Raw genomic sequence first — 13,750 nt, 5'->3', positions numbered from 1 at the left:
GATGGTGTTCTGGTATGGGGGGAACAGTTTCCACCTCAGACCTACACGTTGTCTGCTGGCGTTGGAGAGATCGTGGAGAGAAGGTTCTGTTTTTAGCCACAGGTTCACCATGCCTCCCTCTTCTTCAAGCTGACACGTGTAGAATGTGATGGCATGTCGTTCCCCCCCCCCCCCCACCAGTTGCTATTTCTATTGTATCACCCTCCTGCCCCCCCCCCAACAATTAATCCCTCCACTTATTCCCCTTCATTGCGAGCAGTGTTCTTTTCAGCTATGATGCAGTGTATTTGGTCCATTTGTGTTCCTCTGTCAGACCGACTCATTGAAGGAACGAGCACAGGATCTTTCTGTGTGAGTCTCCATGTTCTCCCTGTGCCTGTGTGGGTTCTCTCTGGTACTCCAGCTTCCTCCCACAGTCCAAAGACATCAAGAGGGGCCTAGGTTAATCCATACTCTAAATTGATTGTAGGTGTGGCTGTGAGTGTGAATGGTTGTCTGTCTAAATGTGTTGGCCCTGTGGTGGACTGGTGACCTGTCCAGGGTGAACCCCACCTCTCGCCTGAAGGCTTCTGGGATAGGCTCCACCCCTCCCCCCCTCACACTAAACAGGATAAGTGGTAGAAAATGGATGGATGGATGGACATTAGGCTTCTGAACATATCTGAAAGGCAGCAACAACATTGTGTTTAACTATGACACTGACAAGCATTCACACCAGCGAAAACTTTTCCGACTGAAGTCTGGCTGTATGGGTTCTTTAATTCAAAGACATAATGAGGAGCTTAAAATAAGAGTGAGCCCGCTGCTCTCGTGTAACACACAAGGGTAATCAAACTTCTATTTTGGGGTTGTGGCGCTGTAATAACAATAATTAGAGAGATATTCTGGCCAAGTCTTCTTTTAACACATGCGCTTTGTAAGTTTTGCACCTGTCAGAGTGATGAGACGAGGCACGCAGGTCAGGATGTACATTACAAATAGGAAACCAATGAAACCTTCCTGCATTTGAAGCACAACAACGCAAGCAACACGTTCAAAAGATGAAATTATCTATTTCCCAGTATTGTACGTTAATAAAAGTCTGACAGGGTTATATAGATATCTAAAAGTGTAAAATAAAAATTGTGGGTTGAGTAGCGCCTTAGAGACTGATTAAATAAAACAATATTCATTTGTGATTGAACCAAAATCTTAAGAAACCCAGAGGTTTCAAACCTTAGAACCTTTCGTCCCCTCGTGGCTGGCATATTTGGATTTAATCTAACAAATGCGGAAATTACACCAGTCACACTGTATCATTTAGGCACATATCCACAATCATTTTCTCGATGAAAACAACTCCAAAAAAACACAGATTGATGATAATCAGAGTTTCCAAACATTTACTGGCAAAGCGGTCATCACATTGTCAATTATCTATCTTGCTGTCTGCTGATTACTGCACCGCTGGGATTTCCTGACCCAAACTGGTCCCTTCACATGAAATAACCTCCCAGTTTCACTTGTCCAGCAGCAAACGGGGGAAAAAAACAACAACCTGATCGTTGTGAAGAGACAAAGACGTCAAAGGTTAGAGGAGAGAAGACTGACGCCATCTGGCAGCGATTACCAGGCTGATGTCTTCAGTGCATCTTTGTGTTTGTGGTCTGAACACCTTTAAATTCCTGATTTGACGATTGTAAAGATGCAGCTCTCATTTTAACAAAACGTGACATTTTTGCTCTCCTTTCTCCTCATAACCACGCAGTGCTGGGTTGATCGGGGCTAAAACATTTAACACAAAATAACAACTCTGAAGAAAAGATAATACTTTTGATGGCCTCACATGCCAAACGTTCTGGATAATCGCTCTTTTTAGCTGCGAGTGCTTTGATTTATGGGATATGCATATCTAAGCACCATTCAGATTAATTAGCCTGGAGCACTGAACTGACCTTTGACTTTCATAATGGGGAACTTACTCAGCCCTGAGGGTCGAAGGGTACTTAGAGGCCCACCTGTGTGGACAATTAAATCCAGGAAACTTGTTTTTCAAACTGAAACACGACACCAGAAAGGTCATTTTAACATGCAGCCGCAGCTGATGGGAAAAAGTCAGATGTTTGTTGAAATCCTCATTGGATTTAAAGGTAATACTTTGCTATATCTTGTACATTTAAATCATTTAATTGACTACCGTTTTATAATTCTATACAGATAACCAGTGTTGTCATTTTGCCAGCTTGAGAGATCACGTGACATCCGTCTTTGAAACTACTCTGTATGCCTTTGTTTTGGTTTTTAAGTCCTTAGAAAATAATGGGGTCCACATTTATTCAGAACATTGTGAAACAAGTTCTTTCCCTTATGATATAACATCAAAACTATAAAAGCAATGAATCATTGTGAATTGATTCATTGCCAGAATTACCAGGAACAAGATTTAATAGACTCTGGGCCACTTGGGGGTTTAAAAACAACTCGGATGTGTTATTATTACCTTAAAGCTGGGGTCAGAGAAGGTGAATAGAGCGTGATTTATGATGTCACTATTGACACATTTCCAGCGTTAAGCTACTTATGGAAGCAGTCGCACAAGTATCCAAAGAACAACCACAGGGTGTCTAGGAAGCCTCACAACATCACAACAGGTCATCTAACCTGTCAGTATTTTTATTTCCTGTCATAGGAGAATTTGCTCTTTCCTCCGGATGTATGGTCACATGATGCACCAAATTAGATTTTAACACAATGGACTGTTAAGATGCTTCAATCCGAAGAAGATAAGGGCTGCTATCAGAGGCCATTGAAGGGGTCTGCTGTCAGTGTAGGGAAACTGCTTGGTTCTTGTGTCATTAATATGTGGTTCATCATTTTAAGAACAAGACCCAGTTTGATATGTCAAAGTGGAATCAATGCAGGTGTCACAGCTATTCCAAGGGTGCACCCCCAGCACCCTGACCACAGTTGATGATAATAATAATGACCGTGGCAAAAGCCCTCTGTAAGCCTCCACCAGAAAGTGTTTACAGAGAAATGTGTTTCACAAATTTTTAATATCAACTTATGATGAACTGAATGCTGCATGGCCAAAGGAGGAATAGTGCATAAGTGACATCAAGAAAAAAGATCATTTAACCTCCATCAGTGTTCAGAAAATGTTGGGAATCCTGTTTAGTCACTGGGTTTCTGCTGTGTGAGATTCTAACTCTTGTGGATGTGATGAGAGAAGTTTTTTCAAATGAGGTTCATTTATCTGTGCAATAAGTCGTTCACTGATGTCCGCCAGCGTGAGTCTGAGTGTTGCATCATAAACAAAAATATGACGTCAGCCTACGGACCCCAGTGTGACGTGTACATGTCCATCCAACCGTTCAGGATGACATCTGAAATCACTTCCAGGCAACTTACAAGGAGGACACAAAATCTCTAGCACCGCCTCGCAGAATCGACACTGATTTCAAATCACAACGCAGACGTCCGTCAGTGCTCCCGTAATATTCCCAGAGAAATTACTGAAAAGTTCTAGTGACAAGAATTGCAACATGGCTGATTTAAAAAGTCATATTAATAAAATTCTGCATATCACAAACCATCAACTGTCCACTTATTTGAGTGTCTCGTAATAAATGAGAGGTGCAGCTCATTTGCATATTTCTTACAGTCATGGCTTGAGATGATCGTCTGCAAACCTGATGTCTAGTGTGTTTTTAAAGACAGTGCTGACTGTAAGAGGTTGCCCCACCTCCTCAGTGGAGCCCAGACATGACCTCTGACCTTGGGCTGTAGGTGCCATTTGCCATTACCCCAGACTAAAAAGTCTAGGGGACTTGGCCTGATGATGTCGCAGCTGGGCGTGGTCCACAATGTAAAAGCTGTTAGAAAGGAGGAAAACGGGTAATTTGGTTACTCACCAAAATGAGAAAAGAATGCATGTTTGATTTACAGGAGCTGTAGATTCCTCAAAGAAGAAAAATAATCATGTGTCTGAACATGAGCAGAGGACAGAATGAGGGTATAGATTTGTAACAATGTTTATCTTGTAACTTTGAATTGAATGAAATTGCGATGCTCTGAATGCAATAGGAAATCAATTTGAAGATACATCCAAAGTAATATGACAAATTTTCTTCCAGGTAATTAGCTGGATTAAATTATGTGACATTTACGAGGGGTCTAGATTCATTGTATGTGTGGTGTATTGTATTCTTTTTGTCTAATAGTTTTCCACGCTGCCTAAAAGTTATTTCCCTTTTTCCCATTTCCTATCACTCTTGCAATCGGTCTAATTGCTGGAGAGTTATAGTCACCAAACCGTTTACTGACTGCTGTTTCCTGTGCTTGATGATCAAAGCTGAAGAAATGGGCACTGCCAGCCAAGACGTGGCAGGGATACCAAGTAACTAACTGTATGTTTGCAGACACAGGCTATTAACTGCAGACCCTGAGACTTTAAACTGCTGTTAGAATTACATTCTTTCTCTTGGGTTTCACTGGAACTGAAAACTCCAAAATTTAACATCAGGAGGCTGCTTTTTAATTTCTCACAAACAGACTCTCCAATTCCAAAGCATCTTCCTTTTGTTGGCTTTACAGCATTTGTTGGAAACATAAGGACAGCCAAGAGGCTTTTTTTCCCCATAATGACCCGCTAAAATAACACCATAAACTACTTTGGCAAGAGACGGGGCTTCCAGCTCAATGCCTCATCAGCAACAGGGCTTGCACAGTACATCAACTTAGGTCAAATAAGACTAGTTGGATTCCAGAAACAGTCTTTCCGGAAAACATTGGCTGGACATGATCATCATCATTTCCCGTGCTTGTTTACGCCGCATGCCCTTGAGAGAACAAGCCTGCTGTGAGTGGAATTGTGGTTATGAATATGCAGTGTTGCTGTAATTTTAAAAGACACCAGAGAAAAGCCTGTTGAATGTTAAAACTTCCATCCATCGTCATCTTCCGCTTATTACCTACTAGTAAGGGTCGCGGGGGGGCTGGAGCCTATCCCAGCATCTACGGGCGAGAGGCGGGGTACACCCTGGACAGGTCGCCAGTCCATCGCAGGGCCAACATACAGAGACGAACACCCATTCACACTCACAGTCACACCTACGGTCAATTTAGAGTATCAATCAGCCTAGTTCCCAAATTGCATGTCTTTGGACGGTGGGAGGAAGCCGGAGTACCTGGAGAGAACCCACGCAGGCACGGGGAGAACATGGAGACTCACACAGAAAGATCCCGCGCCCGAGCCGGGACTCAAACCTGGAACCTTCTTGCTGTGAGGCCACAGTGCTAACCACTGCACCACCGTGCAGCCCTGTTAAAACTTCCTAAACCTTAATTTAAAATCTCTTTGATACATATTTTCATTATTGTTTGCAACATCCTATTTCAGATCTTTAAGTTAAGCTATTGTGCAGGGATGGGTTTCAGCTGGGCAGGAAGACGGAGCACATCCCAAACAGTTAAAGCGTTGCAGAATTGCAAATATCGTACAAAAAAAAAAGAGGAAGAAATTAAAGTATGATCATCAGCACACTTTGGCAAAACAAAATTGGGTCGGGATGGATCTTTTGTAACATGGACATCAAGATGAAAGTCGGTTGTGGGTGGGGATGCAGGGCTTTTCCAAGTGTTTGTTCTGAGGCTTGAACCAAGGATCCTCTGGCTGATCCACTGGTCCCCTGATGTGAATGTATGAATGAAAGAAGTCTATTCGATCAAGCAAGTATTGGAAACAGCTGTGTAAACTGGGCAGAATGTTGAGGGATTGTGGGTACCGTAGTTTGACTCTGATATGATGCATGTAGTGGCAGATTTCAAACTAGTTTCAAAATTCTTGTTTAAGACAAAATTCTAAGATTTTCTAACATCTTGTAAACGACACAGAGATGCCTGCAATTTACTTTCTCACTCACTGATTGTTCTGTAAGTGACAAACTGATGTTTAAATACCCCAAAAGTCCAAAGATTTTACTTAAACATGTAGGAATTTCGTTTTGTGAGACTTCTTTTTGTCACTGTTTACAGTTCTGTCTATGCTCCAACATTTTAATGCACTATAGGCTCACTTTCTGGTCCTGATTTTCTGTATTTTTTTGTGTAAGCTGCATGTTTTGAGTCAGTGAGTCAGTTGAGATATGTTTTTTTAATCTTGAATTTCTTTTCTGGGTTCAAGTGATTAAATCTTAATTGATTATTTTTCATTTCTCAGTTACAACACAATAATACAAGTCAATTAAACATCTATTTGGAACTTAACTAAAGCACTGTTTAGCAGGGTTTTAGAAACGAAACAGGAAAACAAGACACTTGACTTCAAGGTGAAAACATATTGGTCACGATAAAGTTGAGAGCTTTAGTTTTCCCATTTCTTTAGAACTGCACAAAAATGATGACCAGTCCAATTTTCAAAATTCTATAATTTGAAATTGGCAATTTCTCATGTAAACACAGCTGTGGAAGACAAGGGGCCTGAACCCATGATGGCAAACCTGAGTCAAGAGAGACTGATTGGCCGTCCCCGGTGGAGCTCCGGATGTGTCCAGGGGTTCAGGTTTGTTGACTGATAGTGTTCTGGTATGGGGGGAACAGTTTCCACCTCAGACCTACACGTTGTCTGCTGGCGTTGGAGAGATCGTGGAGAGAAGGTTCTGTTTTTAGCCACAGGTTCACCATGCCTCCCTCTTCTTCAAGCTGACACGTGTAGAATGTGATGGCATGTCGTTACCCCCCCCCCCACCAGTTGCTATTTCTATTGTATCACCCTCCTGCCCCCCCCAACACTTAATCCCTCCACTTATTCCCCTTCATTGCGACAGTGTTGTTTTCAGCTATGATGCAGTGTATTTGGTCCATTTGTGTTCCTCTGTCAGACCGACTCATTGAAGGAACGAGGAAGACAACTTTTCTTTACTTTTCTTTTCTTTTTGTGCTACCAGATTATTCCAGTGGTAAACAGCATTCTGATATTCTTTACCAGGTAAAGGTCTTCGTCAGATTGCAAGAAATCCGATAAACACATCAATATTTTTGTGGCCAGTCTTCGATTTTAAAACGATTTTATTAAAACTGCAACATGGCGAGCAGCAGTGGTAAAAGACATTTTTGTGAAGAAGAGATTAACTGTATAGAAGCTCGTCGCCGTCTGCTGCTCGTGGACAAAGATGGAAATGGGACAGAAATGGTGTTGAATTTGTTTTCCGCCCCCAACATGACAGGCCAAAATACTGTTGGCGAAGATGTTTGAAATAACCAGAAATATGACTTTTTTATCTTACACTCTGATATCTAATATCACGTTTGGCAGATTTCCTGATTTGAAAGAAAGAAAGAAAGAAAGAACATTATCAAGTCCAAGCTGGCCAAATTAGTGCAATTAAATCTATTTCTGTTTATCTTCATAATGATCCTTTCTGTGTGTGTGTGTGTATATATATATATATATTCATATAAAATGTGTAATGGTTCACAACAAACTCCTTAACAATGGAAGTACCTGGGCAAACATAAGTGCCCTCATGAGCTAATTGCTGTTGAAAAGTCATCACTCCTCTTGACGTCATCAGTTTCTCATGTTACATGGAACCATTGAAGGCAATTAGATTATATTGATTCATGTTGCGCTAACAACATCAAAAAAATCTATATGGAGACTCCAGTATTTAACACTGAGAAGAAAATACAGACAGGAACCTAAACAACAAACTGGATCGATGAGCTGTTTTGCAACATTATTTCCATATAAAAGATGACCTTATATATGACGTTACTGGTAAAAACTTAGTCAACACACATTCAGGTGCATTGCAGCAGTAAAGCAGAGATCAGTGGAGTAGCTTGAGAGGTTTCCTGTGGTCAGGGACCCTCTGAGGTGGGTGGATTACATGTTTAGATGTCTTGGATCACAGCACAGCCTACAGCCAAACCTCCACCTCCATCTGGTGTCGCAGCCACTGCAGCCTGGCTAATGACCCTACTGGCCATCAATACTTCTAACCTGAGGATAGACTTGAAGCTGCGTATCAGCAGGCGGTCCACCGGTCCTCAGTCTCTGTTCAGAGCTTTTCTAACAATGGATGGCAACTGGAATTGTTCGTATTTGATGTAACTCTTCATGATTATAAGGGTGTGAAGAATGTATTTTCATTACGCTGTACTAACATGGTAGAATACTTTTAATTTTATTTCAAAAATGTTGTATATTGGGCCCGATTCATGAAATGATAACTGGCAATCATGGAGGCCATCCAATAGCTGTAGATGTCAGGAGCGAGGAGTAATGAATAACCTTTAGGCTTTGCTTCCTACCTGTAAGACTAAATTGAAGGCTAAAAAGTTCTATGGCGTGCAAGAACAAATTTCATGAATAATAAAATTTCATCATGAGGCCCGGTGAAGGTTTTTTTTGTTTTTTGGGTTTGTTTTTTTTGTTGCATCTGTTGCATTAAGATTTTTGAGCAAGATTGATGTTTTCTCAAGTTATAAAAAAGCTCATTTCTTGGTAAATAATTCAACTGATAACATGCGTTCTCTGACATGACCCACTCTGTTCCAAGTACTCTTAGCTCCCTTTTCACTGAGAGAGACATTCATGACGGGCTAGCAGCCCCTGTAAGTTTCATCTTGGCATCACCCAATGAAGTTGTACCAACCAAACACAATGAAAAGAAATGTCTCAGTTATGACAATCATAGTGCAAGATGATATCAATAACTAGTGCTTCTCGGCAGAATTGCTGTCAATGGAAGTCATACATTATGAGACGTGTTGGGAATATTTATCTATCTTTCTCTCTTGTGAGTTTCCAAAAATATACAAACACAAAATCTCATGGACAGGAGTTGCGCCCCCCCCACCCCATGATTCACACAAGACAACAGACTGATTCTCAAAGTTCCGTCATCCAAACCTCTCTGTGTCCTGTGAACTTCGTCATTGTGGGTTCTTCAATAATAAATAAATAGAGCAAACATGAGAGGACCTGAGATGGCCTCTGGCATGTTGTGAGTGCATGGCCACCTACTGGGAGCCCCTTCAATCAAAGACCTGTGTTACTGGTAGTGTTGGGCTGCGGGGCCGAGATGAATCTGTCCTCAGCAATTGTTCTGATATCCACGATCCAGTTTTCCAAAGGACCTAATTCCGAGGGGGAACACATGCGGTCTCATAAAACATGTCCAAGGAAAACAGCCACCCCTGTGACCTGTGGGGAATGTCTGTGTGGGCCTCTCAATCCTCAAGGGAGATCCCGTGGACTGGGTATGGGATGATTTAATTACACTGGGACAACACTGTGTCTAAGTGTGTGTATGTTTAGCCATGTTTTGTTTCCTTTGCTTTATGGTCTGAGCAGACCATGGCACGAGGGACCGTCTGAACCATATTATTCCTTCAATGTGTTTTGTCATTTCAGTCCAGTGAAATATTTGAATGGGAATCAGAACAGAAGGAAGTTTACAGTACGACTACAAATGAAAGATGTATTTTTGTGTGCGGTGGACCGCTGGAGTGTGTTTCCTTGACATAAAAGTATTTTTCACAGAGCTCCCTCTCGTTCCTTAATTTGATCATCTCTTTCTTTCGAGTCTGGAAAAAAAGTAGACCTCGATGTCACCCGCTGGTTTCCAGCGCTTTGGCATTTTGGCCCTCACCATCTTGTGATTCTGGAAATAGCCAAGGCCATATTTGTCAGAGAGGGTGGCACTACGATGAGGTTCCTCCGTCATCTATCATCTATCTTGTCACATTTTCATCAATTTTATGCTAAATGGGACAATAATTTACAAAAAAACAAACAAACAAACAAACACACTGTTTTGAAGACGACGTACCACCGATGATTGGACCGTAATCTAATTAGGAAAACGTTGACTAAGGTCATGAATCTGGTGAAAGTAGAGGCATTTTCTCATCAATTTCTTATACAAACTCTCACGTCACAAAATTGGTGAAGTGACCACAAGCATTCATTCATCAGAATGAATTCACTGACGAGCTCATGAGATTACATTCACAGCTGTATGTGATTTGTTATGTGTCAACACAGTTAAGAGCTGGTTAGGATTCGTATCAAAAAATACTTAGTTAGGAAACTAAGTTTCTTTTTTTGTGTTATAAACAAGAACTCACACACCCACGTACTACAGTCCAGTGTTTGTTGGACCAAACCAGCCTAACCTACAAGCTCCGTTTGGAGTTAATAATGGCCATTAGCAAGAATTTAGGTTAAAGGGACCGGACCTAGAAACTCTGTCCACTCCTTTATTCAGTCTATGCCTTGTTTACAGTAAAACTACACTTAGTCCTTTCTCACTGCCAGTAAAGTTTGGTTTTCTAGTCCCTTTCCATTACTGCGTATGAGAAATACTCCAACAAAAAAAGTCCTAGATTCGATTGCGTATAATATCAGCTATCTAATTCAAACCCAACAAATAAGAAAATAAAAATAAATAAAAGCACACACACACAAAAAACGCCAATGAGAATTATTTTGCAGAACCCACTAAAGTTATCAGCTTTGAATGGAACTCATGAAGCCACTTAGAAATCAATTATTTATCCTTTTAAATACAGCAGGGATTACAAGTTGACCAGAAAATCACTTTCATTGGCCCTTTAAACAAGGAAGGCAGCGATTTGAGGGACTGCAATGATTTAATAGGTGCATAGAGGGTCACCACTAACTAAGTAAAAACACACACACACACACACACGATTGAGGTCTGATTGACAAGAATTTGGTAGAGAAAATAATAGCCATTAGCATCACATCAATCCATGGGCATCCAAAAGTTTGGCTATTTCCCCCTCACCCTCATCTCCAGTGACCGGATAGGCACCGTTAACGCAGGTGAGACATTCCCGCCGATCTTTTCTCAACACACACTGTTTTTCCATCACGTTGGAAAAAAACCCAAAACCTAATAAACCCAAACTTTAATGCCTTAATGCCTTTGTGATTGCTTCTGTACTACATAATCACAAACATGTGACGGCTTCAATGGATAACTTTATCTTACATGTGGTAGCACTTAATTGGTAAATGCCTTCAAGGCTGAAACAGTCCCTCAGAGGGTTGATGGCTGGAATTAATTTGGTTGAGGAGAAGAAAAAAAAAGGATTACATTTGAAAGATCAAATGGCCAGAGAATACTAAACCTGCCTCTAATTTGATTTTCTGCTTTGACCTTCTCTGGTGTCGCAAATATTTAGATTGCTTGATGGTATTTTATTCACAAAGTTATTATTTTTTTGCGTTGTCAGAGATCTGGTGGGTTATCTCAAGTTCTGGGAAGACAGTTTTGCACACAAAGAGCTAAAAAGAAAAATCAACTGCAGGTAAATTAAAATTTTTCCCTCCCTTTACCACAAAGCCTTTCCTCATAAGACATACATGTTGTCAAATCTGGGTGTTTCTTGCATCTGTGCACATATTTCTGTACGTCCTAGAACTGTATTAAAAGGCAACATGTCTTAATTTGACCAGTTCTGAATCTAATTTTTTGAAAAGCATCCGAGCTGAGTAACAGGGTTTGTTCTGCCTCGGTTTGCCCGTGCATAGATGTGACTGTCTAAGCTCGACAGTCGATGTCTTCCTTTGATGCTCTATGAACAGCTGATGTCTGATGACACTCTTGGGGCCACGTATATACATAATCATTCAGCAGGGAAGATCTGCCAGCTGTCTGCATGTTAAATGGAAAAAAAAATTGTGCAAAGTATGTTTAGAATAATCTTTATCATCCTGTTTATCACGACAATGTGTAACTAAACTGTGGGTGATCCTTGCAGAGCAATGTATACAGTCCACTTGTACACCGAACTTATAGTAGCAGAACTGCAGATATGCAGTAATCTTTTGGAAATCCCCTTCTGTTTTTTGTTACTGCTATAGATTACTAAAGAGCAGGCTCGAAGCGAAAAGCAAGCGTGGAGAGTTGCTGCAGACATGCGTGAGAAATTTCTAACCTTTTACAAGGTTCAGCGGGTTTTGGCCTCCTGCCTAGAATCGTCAGGCTCTGGTTGAATGTGCGGCCTTTTGATTTTCAATATAAAAGAGTAAAATAAGTTATAGAGGGATTTAAATATTTAACAAGAGTTCTCCATTAGATAAAAATGCATCTAAACAAGCAGCTTCCGGCCTTTAAAGCTTTTGACCCTTTTAAAATGAAGCTAAACCAACTTGTGACCTCTCGCCAAAGGTTATATATCTTTATCAGGATCTTGAGGGAAAACCACACTCAATGACAGTAAAAAACGACTCATGAATAAACATACTTAATGTGTTGCTTCGTGACTTTTTTAAGCTTTCCTATAATCACTTGTAGAATCGTTTAGATCAATTTTTCAAACCTTAGGTGAATGATGAATATTGCCAGATCAGTTAAAACATTAAAATTCTATTTTGAAGAACATATAAATGTCCATTTTCTGGTTATAAATTACCTCTGGTTGTACAAAAACACAAGTAAGTATGAGATAAGACTGTGAATTTTATATTTATATTGGAATTCTTTTTTGAATTTATGCTCAAGGTCTGTTATTTCTTCTATAGAATCATTTTAGGGTTACATGACTTGCCTGGTGAGATGGAAAATCCTGAATGCCTGATGTCTTATAACATCAGAATTCCAATCTCTCTGTGACTTTATTGGTATTTCTGCGGTTTAAAGAAATAACCACCAGATGTCACAATTGCTTTGGTTTTAGGACCGTCACAAACCCATACAGATGCTCTGCTTTGCCCCTGAAAACACTGATAAAGACTGCATTTCTTTCCATTGCCTTTTTCAAAATGCATTTTACTTATGTAACAACAAAAAAATATATATTATTACATGCCAGTCATACAAGCTCATCAAATTTATTTCTAACACCTTATTCTTTAACAAAATATAATGAAAGGTAAAATGATTCAATAAATAATTAATTGATTGCACCTTTTTTAAAAGTAGCAACAAGCTGTTAATATTTAATAGTGGCTAAATAAAAGAAAATATTTATCGATTACACAGTGATTAATTATACTAAAAAACAACTTAAACTTTTCTGCATAAATTCTGCATTTCTGGAAAAAAAAAAGTCTACTGTTAACATTTCTCTTTCCCTCTGCACAGTCAGAACAAAAGGAGGGTATCAGCCCCCACATGATATCCCCCCACCCCCTCCCTCCCTCCCTCCTACCCCAGTCCTGTCTTGCTTCTTCACTTTCTCCTCTCTCTAAATTTCTCTCACTGTGCATCTCTCCATCTTTCCAATTCAAGTCAGACAGATGCCTCTCCGGAACTTCAGAGCCGTGGAGTGGAAGTGATGAAAGCCACAAGCCGGGTCCCACTGCAAGACCCCAGCTCCTCGTCTGCCAGCGCAAACTCCCTCATTTAGAAGCACATCCTGGAACTGGGGCTGCTTTTTAATTAAGGCCTTGGTGGATTAGGCCAGACCCAGTAGAGGTTGCGAGGGAAACTTTAAAGTTGCACTTGACAGGTATATTTAAGTTCACCAAGTTTGACCAGATGGAACATGTATATTGTATAAGTCTTTGAATACGGTGGTGGGGTAGAAAGAAATATATCAAACAACCGAAAAGGGGGGGAAAAAATCATGGAGGAGAAAAAGGAAAAAAAGGAAGGGTGGGTGCTAGATGAGGGATGCGGGGGGGTCGTATAGGAACCCCAGAGCAGCTAGGATGGAGCAAGCGGAGCACAGCCTTCTGGGTGAATCTTAGATGTTGCGGCAAAGAGCATCTCAGGAATTAATTCACTAA

This window comes from Aulostomus chinensis, chromosome 8, assembly GCF_037954235.1.
Source record: "Aulostomus chinensis isolate RoL2024-O1b breed Wild chromosome 8, RoL_Achi_v1.0, whole genome shotgun sequence".
Taxonomy (NCBI): domain Eukaryota; kingdom Metazoa; phylum Chordata; class Actinopteri; order Syngnathiformes; family Aulostomidae; genus Aulostomus; species Aulostomus chinensis.
Note: the sequence above shows the minus strand (reverse complement) of the source record.